We start from the raw sequence: 13,228 nt of genomic DNA, 5'->3' as shown, positions 1-13,228 counted from the left end.
CAGATCAGATGTTCTCCAAAAAGATTATTCCAATTCCTGATCGCCATTCCAAATATTGATCACGTTTACTGGAAATATATATTCCACGCTGTTCTGATGGGTCACAATGAGTCCGATCGGCTCGGGTTACTTGCCTGAGAAGTAAAATGTGGATTCCGGATTTTTCTTTTCTCATCCATTTTCATTGAGTCCATTCCAATGCGTGCATTACCATCCGGGAGACGATAGGGGGCGGTATTTTCCCAATTTGAGTTCAGACAAATCCCCACTGGTAACGTGAGGCTAGATTGAAAAAAATAACGATTAAAAACGGCATATCACGGCGGCTGGCACTCAACGGTTGCCATGAAATAACGAATTATGCCGTGGCTGGCACTCAAAGTGTTAAGACACGGGGTAACTCTGATCAGACGGGGCCGCTGCTTTTTGTGTGGAGGCGCATCCGTTTGACGTTGCTCAGGAAGAATCTGCAGGTTCTGGTTGTTGAGGCGATGTGAGCGGTAGAAGTTCCGCTGGAACTAGACCTACGTTCTTGGTGGTCAACGACGCAGCCACGACTATTCACTGTAGTTCTTTGTGTTTGAATGAAGAATGTTCAAAGGTGTTCTCGCTCTATCCACCGTCGTCTGAATGAGCCGTGGGACATAAAGGCAGGGTGCCAGCGGGGGCATTCTGGAATGTCTCCTACTAATTGTGAGCCTCACAGACACCTGTTACTGCTGCGTCCGTGTGATTAAAACATCCACAATGTCAACCGTTCTGGAATTTGGAAAAAATATGCCGTTTATTTTTTTTTTTCAGATTTAACAAGCAGGGGTTTTGAAAGGGCACAGTAGTGTCTTCAGAAGGGTTCAGCCTATGGGGGTCACGGTGTCTGGCCTGCTGGCTAATGTCCATGTTGCCTTTCAGAAATATAGAAAATATATAAATAAACGAGAGGTTAGACGGTTTTTATGCAATATTATGTTCTCTACTGGTCTCTTCTGTGAGAGAAGACGATTCATCTTTGGTATTTCAGAAAGCCATGCTTATCGCCCAAGTGTGTGTGTCGTGTGTCTGTGTGTGCGCGTGCACACGTATGAGCGTGTATAATGTGTCTGCCAGTGAAATGTCAAGACTCCAAAAGGCATGAAGAAGAAGAAAGAGATTTAATGGCTGAAAAAACAATGAAAGTGAGGGAACGTTAAAAAGAAGAGAAGAAAGGCTAGATCCAACTATTTTTTTTCCCCCTTCTAAATTCCAGAACGGTTGACATTTTGGATGTTTTAATCACACGGATGCACCAGTAACAGGTGTCTGTGAGGAGATGGAACAGAAAAAGACAAGTGGGGTGACGTTGCCCGCAGTGAATATCACCCAAGGGGGTGTGTGTGTGACTGTGTGTGTGTGTGTGTGTGTGTGTGTGTGTGTGTGACTATGTGTGTGTGAGATTATGTGTGTGTGTGACTATGTGTATGTGTGCGTGACTGCGTGTGCATGTGTGTGTGAGATTATGTGTGTGTGACTATGTGTATGTGTGCGTGACTGCGTGTGCATGTGTGTGTGTGACTATGTGTGTGTGAGATTATGTGTGTGTGTGACTATGTGTATGTGTGCGTGACTGCGTGTGCATGTGTGTGTGAGATTATGTGTGTGTGTGTACTGTAGCATCAAGGCTTAGGATCGGGGGGGGGGGGTGAACAAAAGTGGTTGAAACACGTTGTGTCTGAGCAAACATACTTTAAACATACTTTACTCGTTTAAAGGGGCAACTATTTATTTTGCACATAATCTCACACACATCCAACGACTTTAAAACCATTTTGCACACATTCATTTAGTTTGACAGTTGTTGAGAGTAAATTAGTTTGAATGTGGCCACAGTGATGATGTCATCTGGGACGTTGCATTTTTGTGTTGTGTTAATTACAGCTCCATGAAATTAAATGATGAGGTAGCGGTTCCTATAAGACAATGCATTGCTATTCTTTCATCATTTCATTGAGCTGTGATCAACACAACACAAGGACTCAACGCCCCAGATGACATCACTGGTGGCCATATTCAAACTAATTTACTCTCAATAACTGTCAAACTAAATGGATGTGTGCAGCACCGTTGAGTGTTTGGATGTGTGTGAGATTATGTGCAAAATGAATCAGCATTGTGTTAAAGTGCCCCTTTAAACGTGGGGGGCAAACATGGAGGAAGAGAGAGATAACGGACATGTCATGAGAGAAGAAAGGGAGGGGCATGGTATGGGATGGTTTGCAATCACATATAATATACAGTATATATTATATAGCCATGCAATTGTCATGTGTGTCATGTACTTGTGTGCTTGTGTGTGTGTGTGTGTGTATGTGTGCGCGTGTGCACACGTGTGTGGAGGTGGTGTGTGTGTGGTTGCAAGCCCTAGAGAGGTTTATTTCAGGAAATGGAATCAAAGAAGATTAAGCATAATATGCTAAAACCAATTAACCAGAGAAAATGAGGGTGAGAGAGAAAGTGGGCGAGGGAAAATGTAGAGGAAAGATGGATGGATAGATAGAGGGAGATGAGAATACAGAGGTGTATGGATATAGAGAGAGAGAGAGAGAGAGATAGGGAGATATAGGGAGATATAGAAGGTTGAACACATATAGGGATATATAGGACTAAGGTAAGATGGATGGATGGAGATGGGTATGGGGCCCGGAGGGTTGAAGATGGAGGGTTTTAGAAACCAGGAGGAGGAGGAGATGAGGCTAGAATAGTCTAGAATAGAGAGATGTGGAAGGGATGGAGGGATAGAGAAAGGTAGATGTTGTCAGGGTCTATAGTGGGCACAAAAAGAGGTAGCGAGGGAGAAGGAGGTGTACTCAGTACTTATAGAGGTGACAGAGGAGGAGGTGTACTCAGTACTTATAGAGGTGACAGAGGAGGAGGAGTACTCAGTACTTATAGAGGTGACAGAGGAGGAGGTGTACTCAGTACTTATAGAGGTGACAGAGGAGGAGGTGTACTCAGTACTTATAGAGGTGACAGAGGAGGAGGTGTACTCAGTACTTATAGAGGTGACAGAGGAGGAGGTGTACTCAGTACTTATAGAGGTGACAGAGGAGGAGGTGTACTCAGTACTTATAGAGGTGACAGAGAAGGAGGTGTACTCAGTACTTATAGAGGTGACAGAGGAGGAGGTGTACTCAGTACTTATAGAGGTGACAGAGGAGGAGGTGTACTCAGTACTTATAGAGGTGACAGAGGAGGAGGTGTACTCAGTACTTATAGAGGTGACAGAGGAGGAGGTGTACTCAGTACTTATAGAGGTGACAGAGGAGGAGGTGTACTCAGTACTTATAGAGGTGACAGAGGAGGAGGTGTACTCAGTACTTATAGAGGTGACAGAGGAGGTGTACTCAGTACTTATAGAGGTGACAGAGGAGGAGGAGTACTCAGTACTTATAGAGGTGACAGAGGAGGTGTACTCAGTACTTATAGAGGTGACAGAGGAGGTGTACTCAGTACTTATAGAGGTGACAGAGGAGGAGGTGTACTCAGTACTTATAGAGGTGACAGAGGAGGAGGTGTACTCAGTACTTATAGAGGTGACAGAGGAGGAGGTGTACTCAGTACTTATAGAGGTGACAGAGGAGGAGGTGTACTCAGTACTTATAGAGGTGACAGAGGAGGTGGTGTACTCAGTACTTATAGAGGTGACAGAGGAGGAGGTGTACTCAGTACTTATAGAGGTGACAGAGGAGGAGGTGTACTCAGTACTTATAGAGGTGACAGAGGAGGTGTACTCAGTACTTATAGAGGTGACATAGGAGGAGGTGTACTCAGTACTTATAGAGGTGACATAGGAGGAGGTGTACTCAGTACTTATAGAGGTGACATAGGAGGAGGTGTACTCAGTACTTATAGAGGTGATAGAGGAGGAGGTGTACTCAGTACTTATAGAGGTGACAGAGGAGGAGGTGTACTCAGTACTTATAGAGGTGACAGAGGAGGAGGTGTACTCAGTACTTATAGAGGTGACAGAGGAGGAGGTGTACTCAGTACTTATAGAGGTGACAGAGGAGGTGGTGTACTCAGTACTTATAGAGGTGACAGAGGAGGTGTACTCAGTACTTATAGAGGTGACAGAGGAGGAGGTGTACTCAGTACTTATAGAGGTGACATAGGAGGATGTGTACTCAGTACTTATAGAGGTGACAGAGGAGGAGGTGTACTCAGTACTTATAGAGGTGACAGAGGAGGTGTACTCAGTACTTATAGAGGTGACAGAGGAGGTGTACTCAGTACTTATAGAGGTGACAGAGGAGGAGGTGTACTCAGTACTTATAGAGGTGACGGAGGAGGAGGTGTACTCAGTACTTATAGAGGTGACAGAGGAGGAGGTGTACTCAGTACTTATAGAGGTGACAGAGGAGGAGGTGTACTCAGTACTTATAGAGGTGACAGAGGAGGAGGTGTACTCAGTACTTATAGAGGTAACAGAGGAGGAGGTGTACTCAGTACTTATAGAGGTGACAGAGGAGGAGGTGTACTCAGTACTTATAGAGGTGACAGAGGAGGAGGTGTACTCAGTACTTATAGAGGTGACAGAGGAGGAGGTGTACTCAGTACTTATAGAGGTGACAGAGGAGGAGGTGTACTCAGTACTTATAGAGGTGACAGAGGAGGAGGAGTACTCAGTACTTATAGAGGTGACAGAGGAGGAGGTGTACTCAGTACTTATAGAGGTGACAGAGGAGGTGGTGTACTCAGTACTTATAGAGGTGACAGAGGAGGAGGTGTACTCAGTACTTATAGAGGTGACAGCGGAGGTGTACTCAGTACTTATAGAGGTGACAGAGGAGGTGTACTCAGTACTTATAGAGGTGACAGAGGAGGAGGTGTACTCAGTACTTATAGAGGTGACAGAGGAGGAGTACTCAGTACTTATAGAGGTGACATAGGAGGAGGTGTACTCAGTACTTATAGAGGTGACAGAGGAGGTGTACTCAGTACTTATAGAGGTGACAGAGGAGGAGGTGTACTCAGTACTTATAGAGGTGACAGAGGAGGAGGTGTACTCAGTACTTATAGAGGTGACAGAGGAGGAGGTGTACTCAGTACTTATAGAGGTGACAGAGGAGGAGGTGTACTCAGTACTTATAGAGGTGACAGAGGAGGAGGAGTACTCAGTACTTATAGAGGTGACAGAGGAGGAGGTGTACTCAGTACTTATAGAGGTGACAGAGGAGGAGGTGTACTCAGTACTTATAGAGGTGACAGAGGAGGAGGTGTACTCAGTACTTATAGAGGTGACAGAGAAGGAGGAGTACTCAGTACTTATAGAGGTGACAGAGGAGGAGGTGTACTCAGTACTTATAGAGGTGACAGAGGAGGTGTACTCAGTACTTATAGAGGTGACACAGGAGGTGGTGTACTCAGTACTTATAGAGGTGACAGAGGAGGAGGAGTACTCAGTACTTATAGAGGTGACAGAGGAGGAGGTGTACTCAGTACTTATAGAGGTGACAGAGGAGGAGGTGTACTCAGTACTTATAGAGGTGACAGAGGAGGAGGTGTACTCAGTACTTATAGAGGTGACAGAGGAGGTGTACTCAGTACTTATAGAGGTGACAGAGGAGGAGGTGTACTCAGTACTTATAGAGGTGACAGAGGAGGTGTACTCAGTACTTATAGAGGTGACATAGGAGGAGGTGTACTCAGTACTTATAGAGGTGACAGAGGAGGAGGTGTACTCAGTACTTATAGAGGTGACAGAGGAGGAGGTGTACTCAGTACTTATAGAGGTGACAGAGGAGGAGGTGTACTCAGTACTTATAGAGGTGACAGAGGAGGAGGTGTACTCAGTACTTATAGAGGTGACAGAGGAGGAGGTGTACTCAGTACTTATAGAGGTGACAGAGGAGGAGGTGTACTCAGTACTTATAGAGGTGACAGAGGAGGAGGTGTACTCAGTACTTATAGAGGTGACAGAGGAGGAGGTGTACTCAGTACTTATAGAGGTGACAGAGGAGGAGGTGTACTCAGTACTTATAGAGGTGACAGAGGAGGAGGTGTACTCAGTACTTATAGAGGTGACAGAGGAGGAGGTGTACTCAGTACTTATAGAGGTGACAGAGGAGGAGGTGTACTCAGTACTTATAGAGGTGACAGAGGAGGAGGTGTACTCAGTACTTATAGAGGTGACAGAGGAGGAGGTGTACTCAGTACTTATAGAGGTGACAGAGGAGGAGGAGTACTCAGTACTTATAGAGGTGACAGAGGAGGAGGTGTACTCAGTACTTATAGAGGTGACAGAGGAGGAGGTGTACTCAGTACTTATAGAGGTGACAGAGGAGGAGGTGTACTCAGTACTTATAGAGGTGACAGAGGAGGTGTACTCAGTACTTATATAGGTGACAGAGGAGGAGGAGTACTCAGTACTTATAGAGGTGACAGAGGAGGAGGTGTACTCAGTACTTATAGAGGTGACAGAGGAGGAGGAGTACTCAGTACTTATAGAGGTGACAGAGGAGGAGGTGTACTCAGTACTTATAGAGGTGACAGAGGAGGAGGTGTACTCAGTACTTATAGAGGTGACAGAGGAGGAGGTGTACTCAGTACTTATAGAGGTGACAGAGGAGGTGTACTCAGTACTTATAGAGGTGACAGAGGAGGAGTACTCAGTACTTATAGAGGTGACAGAGGAGGTGTACTCAGTACTTATAGAGGTGACAGAGGAGGAGGTGTACTCAGTACTTATAGAGGTGACATAGGAGGAGGTGTACTCAGTACTTATAGAGGTGACAGAGGAGGAGGTGTACTCAGTACTTATAGAGGTGACAGAGGAGGAGGAGTACTCAGTACTTATAGAGGTGACAGAGGAGGAGGTGTACTCAGTACTTATAGAGGTGACAGAGGAGGTGTACTCAGTACTTATAGAGGTGACATAGGAGGAGGTGTACTCAGTACTTATAGAGGTGACAGAGGAGGAGGTGTACTCAGTACTTATAGAGGTGACAGAGGAGGAGGTGTACTCAGTACTTATAGAGGTGACAGAGGAGGAGGTGTACTCAGTACTTATAGAGGTGACAGAGGAGGAGGTGTACTCAGTACTTATAGAGGTGACAGAGGAGGAGGTGTACTCAGTACTTATAGAGGTGACAGAGGAGGAGGTGTACTCAGTACTTATAGAGGTGACAGAGGAGGAGGTGTACTCAGTACTTATAGAGGTGACAGAGGAGGAGGTGTACTCAGTACTTATAGAGGTGACAGAGGAGGAGGTGTACTCAGTACTTATAGAGGTGACAGAGGAGGAGGTGTACTCAGTACTTATAGAGGTGACAGAGGAGGAGGTGTACTCAGTACTTATAGAGGTGACAGAGGAGGAGGTGTACTCAGTACTTATAGAGGTGACAGAGGAGGAGGTGTACTCAGTACTTATAGAGGTGACAGAGGAGGAGGTGTACTCAGTACTTATAGAGGTGACAGAGGAGGAGGAGTACTCAGTACTTATAGAGGTGACAGAGGAGGAGGTGTACTCAGTACTTATAGAGGTGACAGAGGAGGAGGTGTACTCAGTACTTATAGAGGTGACAGAGGAGGAGGTGTACTCAGTACTTATAGAGGTGACAGAGGAGGTGTACTCAGTACTTATATAGGTGACAGAGGAGGAGGAGTACTCAGTACTTATAGAGGTGACAGAGGAGGAGGTGTACTCAGTACTTATAGAGGTGACAGAGGAGGAGGAGTACTCAGTACTTATAGAGGTGACAGAGGAGGAGGTGTACTCAGTACTTATAGAGGTGACAGAGGAGGAGGTGTACTCAGTACTTATAGAGGTGACAGAGGAGGAGGTGTACTCAGTACTTATAGAGGTGACAGAGGAGGAGGTGTACTCAGTACTTATAGAGGTGACAGAGGAGGAGGAGTACTCAGTACTTATAGAGGTGACAGAGGAGGAGGAGTACTCAGTACTTATAGAGGTGACAGAGGAGGTGTACTCAGTACTTATAGAGGTGACAGAGGAGGAGGTGTACTCAGTACTTATAGAGGTGACAGAGGAGGTGTACTCAGTACTTATAGAGGTGACAGAGGAGGAGTACTCAGTACTTATAGAGGTGACAGAGGAGGTGTACTCAGTACTTATAGAGGTGACAGAGGAGGAGGTGTACTCAGTACTTATAGAGGTGACATAGGAGGAGGTGTACTCAGTACTTATAGAGGTGACAGAGGAGGAGGAGTACTCAGTACTTATAGAGGTGACAGAGGAGGAGGTGTACTCAGTACTTATAGAGGTGACAGAGGAGGAGGTGTACTCAGTACTTATAGAGGTGACAGAGGAGGAGGTGTACTCAGTACTTATAGAGGTGACAGAGGAGGAGGTGTACTCAGTACTTATAGAGGTGACAGAGGAGGAGGTGTACTCAGTACTTATAGAGGTGACAGAGGAGGTGTACTCAGTACTTATAGAGGTGACAGAGGAGGAGTACTCAGTACTTATAGAGGTGACAGAGGAGGTGTACTCAGTACTTATAGAGGTGACAGAGGAGGAGGTGTACTCAGTACTTATAGAGGTGACATAGGAGGAGGTGTACTCAGTACTTATAGAGGTGACAGAGGAGGAGGTGTACTCAGTACTTATAGAGGTGACAGAGGAGGAGGTGTACTCAGTACTTATAGAGGTGACAGAGGAGGAGGTGTACTCAGTACTTATAGAGGTGACAGAGGAGGAGGTGTACTCAGTACTTATAGAGGTGACAGAGGAGGAGGTGTACTCAGTACTTATAGAGGTGACAGAGGAGGAGGTGTACTCAGTACTTATAGAGGTGACAGAGGAGGAGGTGTACTCAGTACTTATAGAGGTGACAGAGGAGGAGGAGTACTCAGTACTTATAGAGGTGACAGAGGAGGAGGTGTACTCAGTACTTATAGAGGTGACAGAGGAGGAGGTGTACTCAGTACTTATAGAGGTGACAGAGGAGGAGGAGTACTCAGTACTTATAGAGGTAACAGAGGAGGAGGAGTACTCAGTACTTATAGAGGTGACAGAGGAGGAGGTGTACTCAGTACTTATAGAGGTGACAGAGGAGGAGGTGTACTCAGTACTTATAGAGGTGACAGAGGAGGAGGTGTACTCAGTACTTATAGAGGTGACAGAGGAGGAGGTGTACTCAGTACTTATAGAGGTGACAGAGGAGGAGGTGTACTCAGTACTTATAGAGGTGACAGAGGAGGAGGTGTACTCAGTACTTATAGAGGTGACAGAGGAGGAGGTGTACTCAGTACTTATAGAGGTGACAGAGGAGGAGGTGTACTCAGTACTTATAGAGGTGACAGAGGAGGTGTACTCAGTACTTATAGAGGTGACAGAGGAGGAGGTGTACTCAGTACTTATAGAGGTGACAGAGGAGGAGGAGTACTCAGTACTTATAGAGGTGACAGAGGAGGAGGTGTACTCAGTACTTATAGAGGTGACAGAGGAGGAGGTGTACTCAGTACTTATAGAGGTGACAGAGGAGGAGGTGTACTCAGTACTTATAGAGGTGACAGAGGAGGAGGAGTACTCAGTACTTATAGAGGTGACAGAGGAGGAGTACTCAGTACTTATAGAGGTGACAGAGGAGGGAGGTGTACTCAGTACTTATAGAGGTGACAGAGGAGGAGGTTAACTCAGTACTTATAGAGGTGACAGAGGAGGAGGTGTACTCAGTACTTATAGAGGTGACAGAGGAGAGGTGTACTCAGTACTTATAGAGGTGACAGAGGAGGAGGTGTACTCAGTACTTATAGAGGTGACAGAGGAGGAGGAGTACTCAGTACTTATAGAGGTGACAGAGGAGGAGGTGTACTCAGTACTTATAGAGGTGACAGAGGAGGAGGTGTACTCAGTACTTATATAGGTGACAGAGGAGGAGGTGTACTCAGTACTTATAGAGGTGACAGAGGAGAGGTGTACTCAGTACTTATAGAGGTGACAGAGGAGGAGGTGTACTCAGTACTTATAGAGGTGACAGAGGAGGAGGTGTACTCAGTACTTATAGAGGTGACAGAGGAGGTGTACTCAGTACTTATAGAGGTGACAGAGGAGGAGGGTACTCAGTACTTATAGAGGTGACAGAGGAGGAGGTGTACTCAGTACTTATAGAGGTGACAGAGGAGGAGGTGTACTCAGTACTTATAGAGGTGACAGAGGAGGAGGTGTACTCAGTACTTATAGAGGTGACAGAGGAGGTGTACTCAGTACTTATAGAGGTGACAGAGGAGGAGGTGTACTCAGTACTTATAGAGGTGACAGAGGAGGAGGTGTACTCAGTACTTATAGAGGTGACAGAGGAGGAGGTGTACTCAGTACTTATGGAGGTGACAGAGGAGGAGGTGTACTCAGTACTTATAGAGGTGACAGAGGAGGAGGTGTACTCAGTACTTATAGAGGTGACAGAGGAGGAGGTGTACTCAGTACTTATAGAGGTGACAGAGGAGGAGGAGTACTCAGTACTTATAGAGGTGACAGAGGAGGAGGTGTACTCAGTACTTAGAGGTGACAGAGGAGGAGGTGTACTCAGTACTTATAGAGGTGACAGAGGAGGTGTACTCAGTACTTATAGAGGTGACAGAGGAGGAGTACTCAGTACTTATAGAGGTGACAAGGGGGGTGTACTCAGTACTTATAGAGGTGACAGAGGAGGAGTGTACTCAGTACTTATAGAGGTGACATAGAGGAGGTGTACTCAGTACTTATAGAGGTGACAGAGGAGGTGTACTCAGTACTTATAGAGGTGACAGAGGAGGTGTACTCAGTACTTATAGAGGTGACAGAGGAGGAGGTGTACTCAGTACTTATAGAGGTGACAGAGGAGGAGGTTGTACTCAGTACTTATAGAGGTGACAGAGGAGGTGTACTCAGTACTTATAGAGGTGACAGAGAGGAGGTGTACTCAGTACTTATAGAGGTGACAGAGGAGGAGGTGTACTCAGTACTTATAGAGGTGACAGAGATTCAGATTCAGATTCCTTTATTAAGCCATTTGTGTAAAACACATTGGTAGTTGTTGCGGCATTACAGTGTATGCATTTTTCCATAATTTTTTTCACAGTAACACAGGAGGAAGTGCATGCCGTTTCCAGAGCCAGACATATTGATAATGATTATAACATCATATTGATCATGATTATAACATCAACAAATGGAATTGCCAATGGTTCTAACTTTGAGAGTCACTGAATATAAATATCTTGGCATCTGGCTTGGTGAGAAATGTACGTTTAAATACCATATAGATTATCTTTTGATAGTCGTACAGTATACAGGTGACATATGGAACATAGAGCATTAGGACTGATACAACACACACACACGCACACACACACACCGTTCACCCCCTCTCTGTCCAACTAAATGTTGCATTGTGTCCTTTTCACAATTTATATACAATTATAATGTCTCTTCAATGAGTGGTTGTCAAGTCCATCGTTATGCTGACGATGCTGCTGTGTATTGTATTGCTGATTCTGTCAAACTAGAAAACCGGCAACTTTCCTTTTATGCTCTACATAATGTGCTTACCAATCTTAAACCGGTGCTTAATGCAGATAAAACAAAGTGCATGCCGTTTTCCAGAGCCAGCCATATTGATCATGATTATAACATCAGCAAATGGAAATTGCCAATGGATCTAACTTTGAGAGTCACTGAATATAAATATCTTGCATCTGGCTTGGTGAGAAATGTACGGTTTAAATACCATACAGATTATCTTTTGTGTTGTTAATGTTGTGCAATTGAAAGTGGATAATGTGGATGAAGCCATTCTCTCTCTCACGGAGAGAGAGATACCGAAGGAAGAGAGAGAGAGGAATGAAAGGAGAGAGAGAGAGAGATACCAAAGGAGAGAGAGAGCGACAATAGATAATTTAATTGAGAGGGTTATGGAGACAAATCGAGAAGAGGGAGAGAACGGCCCAACGTGGGCGGATGAGAAGAGAGAGAGAGAGAGAGAGAGAGAGAGAGAGGAGAGAGAGAGAGAGAGAGAGAGAGAGAGAGGGAGGAGAGAGGGGAGAGAGAGAGAGAGAGAGAGAGAGAGAGAGAGAGAGAGAGAGAGAGAGAGAGAGAGAGAGAGAGAGAGAGAGAGAGAGAGAGAGAGAGAGAGAGAGAGAGAGAGAGAGAGAGAGAGAGAGAGAGAGAGAGAGAGAGAGAGAGAGAGAGAGAGAGAGAGAGAGAGAGAGAGAGAGAGAGAGAGAGAGAGAGAGCGCATTGGAATACAGGTACAGGACAATACAGAGCAGATAAGAAACGGTACTAAAAGGACAAATGCTAAGGTTAAGATCAACATCCCCTAAAGTGCATAATTTATAGTAAAAGTGCATATAATCAAAGTGCGTAATGCACAGACACCAGTGGCGGCTGGCCACTAGGGGCGCTCGGGCGCTGCCCCCCCTGGTTAACCCTGGTTAAAAGAGAGGAGAATAAGAAATCTTTTTTTTGTTTTTTTGTTGTATAGCCCTATAAATAATATAAACATGTTTAAAATGAATAATATTTACTCATTTTAAGTATGTTTGTGTTCCAATGCACAATATAACGTTAATATATCAAATATAAATAATCGTTTTCCTGAACAGGAAGTGACTCACTGTCTGATAGAGACCGTAGCCGCATTTCTCCTCGCCGCATTTCTCTCGGGCTAGACGCCATAGCGCTTTGAGTGCGTGTGCACGTCGTGCACTGTTTCATCACTGTATCCGTCGCAGTCAATCAGTGCGTAACGCGCTGTGCTTGAAATATGATGTATTATGATGGAACACGGGCGCGTTTTGAAGCGGTCTAAGCAGCAGCGTCTATAATTTCCGTAGCCGCATTTCGCGGAGACAGACGCTCTCTGATTGGCCAACGCAGTTTCTGTTGTAGCTGTTGTGTTGTTGGATGCAGCTATTTTCTTAGAGCGTGACGGCAAGTTCTTTGACGGTTAAGCTTAGGCACTCTTTCAAAGTTGGTTAAGGTTAGAGTTTGTCTTAGAACATGGCGATAGGAACGCAGGTAGTATAGCTATATATGGATGCAGTGTGGACATGCATGGACAATGGACATCAACACGTCTGGACAGTGGAGTGGATATACTTTATCAATGCTAACAAGCTAATAGCTGGATGCAGTCTCCACCACGTAAACAGTGAGTTAATTCGGTTCTCTCGCTCTCTCTCTCTCTCTCTCTCTCTATCTCTCTCTCTCTCTCCTCTCTCTCTCTCTCTCTCTATCTCTCTCTCTCTTTCT

Source organism: Notolepis coatsorum, assembly GCF_963971535.1.
Source record: "Notolepis coatsorum genome assembly, chromosome: 3".
Classification (NCBI taxonomy): domain Eukaryota; kingdom Metazoa; phylum Chordata; class Actinopteri; order Aulopiformes; family Paralepididae; genus Notolepis; species Notolepis coatsorum.
Note: the sequence above shows the minus strand (reverse complement) of the source record.